This window comes from Pelobates fuscus, chromosome 2 (genome assembly GCF_036172605.1).
Source record: "Pelobates fuscus isolate aPelFus1 chromosome 2, aPelFus1.pri, whole genome shotgun sequence".
Taxonomy (NCBI): domain Eukaryota; kingdom Metazoa; phylum Chordata; class Amphibia; order Anura; family Pelobatidae; genus Pelobates; species Pelobates fuscus.
Genome location: NC_086318.1, coordinates 299,406,120 through 299,410,074, shown reverse-complemented (window position 1 = coordinate 299,410,074; position 3,955 = coordinate 299,406,120). Strand labels below are relative to the sequence as shown.

General features: G+C 45.0%; 1 pseudogene; it reads right to left on the bottom strand.

Moving 5' to 3' along the window:
- Positions 1–200: 200 nt before the first annotated feature.
- On the bottom strand, positions 201–3,385 carry LOC134585358 (uncharacterized; annotated as a pseudogene).
- Between the last annotated feature and the right edge of the window lie 570 nt (positions 3,386–3,955).

The following is a 3,955-nucleotide window of genomic DNA, read 5'->3' as shown; positions in this document are numbered from 1 at the left end:
CTTCGAGACACCCTGGCTATGTCACGTGGGTGAGTGGTCTGGCTTTATTATGGCCGACAAAACACTCACTTACTGATCTCTTTAAACACACTTGTAATCCCAATATCTCCTCGTTACTCCGACTGAGTCATGCGCTTTAACCGGATCTTGCAGGGATTCTCTGGATCTGGTGTAGCTTGCCAAGAATCTACTGCTGCTGGTTTAACCCTGGAGTGATGAATCCACTGAGTCACTTCAGCCACCTTTATTGCTGTAGGGGTAGACAAAAGAACAACATAAGGACCCCTCCACTTAGGCCCTAACGGTATACTGTTCCACTCTTAAATCCACACTTGATCTCCTGGATGATAGCTATGAACAGGGGGATAAATATTCACAGGTAATCTGCTGCCGGGTAATTCCTTCTCCCAAATCCCCCCTTAAGTTACCAAGTACGGGAGGTGGACGCCCATACATGATTTCAAAAGGTGAGAGACCCATCCTTCTGGTAGGTGTACTACGAATACGTAACAGAGCTATAGGCAAAAGAACATTCCACTTAGGTTGAGTTTCTTGACACATCTTTGCCAATTGGTTCTTAATAGTTCTGTTCATCCTTTCCACTTTCCCAGAACTCTGAGGTCTATATGCCGTATGAAGCTTCCACTTAATACCAAGCATATGAGTCAGTTGTTGTAGGCACTGGTGAACAAAGGCTGGACCATTATCTGATCCTATAGAACATGGTAGTCCATATCGGGGTATTATTTCTCGCAACAGGAATCGCACAACTTCTCCTGCTTTCTCTGTACGAGTAGGACATGCTTCTACCCAGCCTGAATAGGTACACACAACTACTAGTAGGTAGCGATGTCCACCGGATTTAGGCATAACTGTATAGTCAATTTGAAGATCGGACATAGGGAGTCCCCCCATATACTGGACTCCCGGTGGTTTCACTGGTCCTTGCTTTGCGTTATTCTTAGCACATATTACACATCTTCGTACAATGGCTTGAGTCAAGTTGAACAATCTTGGTATGTAGAAATGTTTTCTGAGAGATTCTTCCATACTATCTCTTCCAGAATGTGTCCCGTTGTGATAGTTCTGGACAATTTCTACAGCTAGTGATGCTGGAATGACTATTCTTCCATCTTCTAACTGATACCATTTGTTCTCCAGGTATTTCCCAGCTTCTGTCTTTAACCTTTAATTCTTCTTGAGCTGTATAAACTGGAGTCCATTGAGACAGTGGAGTCGGTATAAGTGCAGCTATATATTCCTGTCTTCCTGATTCAGCGGCACGCTTAGCTGCACTATCTGCCATCCGATTTCCTTTGGTTACATCACCATCTCCTTTCAGATGCGCCCGACAATGTATAATACCAACTTCTTTCGGTTCCCACACGGCTTCCAGTAGTTGCAATATTTCAGCTGTGTACTTGATTTCTTTACCCTCTGAATTCAATAGTCCTCTTTCTTTATACAAAGCTCCATGGGCATGAGTGGTTAAAAACGCATACTTGGAGTCCGTGTAGATGTTCACTCTTAAACCTTCTGCCAATTGTAACGCTCGTGTTAGTGCAATTAATTCTGCCTTCTGTGCCGATGTTCCTTTTGACAATGGCCGAGCTTCTATCACCTTGTCTATGGTAGTCACTGCATATCCTGCATAGCGAATCCCTTCTTTCACATAACTACTGCCGTCCGTATAATACTGGACATCAGGGTTCTGGATAGGAAAATCACGAAGGTCCGGTCTACTTGAGAACACTTCATCCATCACCTCCAGGCAATCATGTTGACTCTCAGTAGGTTGTGGCAAAAGGGTAGCTGGATTCAAGGTATTAACAGTCTCTAAATGCACTCTTGGGTTTGCACACAACATAGCTTGATACTTAGTCATGCGGCTATTACTAAACCAATGATTGCCTTTATAGTCTAGCAACGTTTGTACTGCGTGCGGGACTCGCACGTAGAGTTCCTGACCCAGAGTGAGCTTATCAGCTTCGGCTACCAGCAGGGCGGCGGCAGCTACAGCTCTTAGACAAGGTGGAAGGCCACTGGGCACTGCATCCAGTTGTTTGGACATATATGCAACAGGTCTTTGCCATGATCCCAAGTACTGTGTCAATGCTCCCACAGCCATTCTTCTTTGCTCGTGTACATATAAGTAGAATGGACGTGTATGATCAGGTAGACCTAATGCTGGGGCACTCATCAATGCCTTCTTCACATCTTCAAATGCCTTTTGCTGTTCAGGGGTCCACAGGAAGGGATTGTGTTCTGTACTTTTTATAGCTGCATAAAGAGGTTTCGCCAATATCGCATAACTGGGAATCCATATCCTACAGAAGCCTGCTGCCCCCAAGAATTCCCGCACTTGTCTTCTATTCTTGGGTATTGGTATTTGGCATACAGCTTCTTTTCTCTCTGGCCCCATTATCCTTTGACCTTCAGAGATATGGAATCCCAGATACTTGACAGTTGGCTGACACAACTGAGCTTTCTTCCTGGTCACCTTGTATCCTGCCTTCCAGAGAATGTGTAGTAGATCATGTGTTGCTTGCTGACATATTTCTCTTGTAACTGCCGCTATCAACAAATCATCTACATATTGCAATAGTACACACTCTCCTGGGATGGACTTGAAATCCAGTAAGTCTTGACTTAAAGCTGATCCAAATAGGGTGGGTGAATTTTTAAACCCTTGGGGCAGACTTGTCCAAGTCATCTGGCGTTTCGAGCCCATTACAGCATTTTCCCATTGGAATGCAAAGATACACTGGCTTTCCGCAGCAATTCGAAGGCAAAAGAAGGCATCTTTGAGATCGAAGACAGTGAAATAGGTAGCCCCGCCCGGAATTAAAGCAAGCAGGTTATATGGATTGGGCACAACTGGGTGTATACTTACGACCGCATCATTGACTGCTCTCAAGTCCTGCACAGGGCAATACTCATCTGTACCGGGCTTTTGAACAGGCAACAATGGGGTGTTCCAGGGGGAAGTACAGAATTTTAGGATACCATACCGTATGAACTTATCCAAATACGATTGTATATTCTTCTTGGCCTTTTGTGGGATATGATATTGCCTTAAGCTCACTGGATAGACCCCAAGTTTCAGTTCGATTCGAATTGGTGGGATATTGCGAGCAAGTCCTGGTGGGTTGTTCTCTGCCCACACTCCTGGTATATTAAACAAGGATTCATCACTCTTAGGGTTTTGGCTAGTCAACGCTGTATAAAGTCGCCACTCTTCTTCCTTTGGTACAGATATTGTCATTATACCTGAAGGTCCATTGAACTTTAAAGATGTTGTTCCATTTGGTAGAAACGTTATCTGCGCTTGTAGTTTTGACAACAAATCACGTCCTAACAGTTGGACTGGACATTCAGGCATATAAAGGAATTGATGTTTTACTACGTGGCCTCCCAATGTACAGAGTCGACTTTTAAGAACCGGTTTAGCAGCACTCCTTCCAGTTGCTCCTATTACGGTGATGGTTCTTCCGGATGGAGGAGCAACTAGGTCAGTCACCACCGAATGTTCAGCACCAGTATCGATCATGAACGCACTCCTTTTTCCCCCTATTGATACATCGACCATAGGCTCCGCTCGGCCAAGGGGGATAGAGCCCGGTCGGTATGAATAGTCCTCTATGACCGTGTCAGCCAATCCTACAAAGTCCCTATCTTCTCTATCGCGGGATCTCTGCGCTGCTGGATAATACCTGTCTTCTCTAACACTTCCTCTATTGCTACCATTATTCCCTCCAGGACCTCCTCTACCTCTCGCTATGCCTCTATAATTACCATATCCTGCCCTAGGTCTGTCTCTCTCATACTGTTCCCTTCGCGGACACTCACTTCTCCAATGCCCTTCTTCCCTACAGTATGCGCACTGATTTCTACTCAGGGGTTCCCCATTCCACTTAATATCGCCTCTATCTGTTCCCCTATATACTTCCTTTTC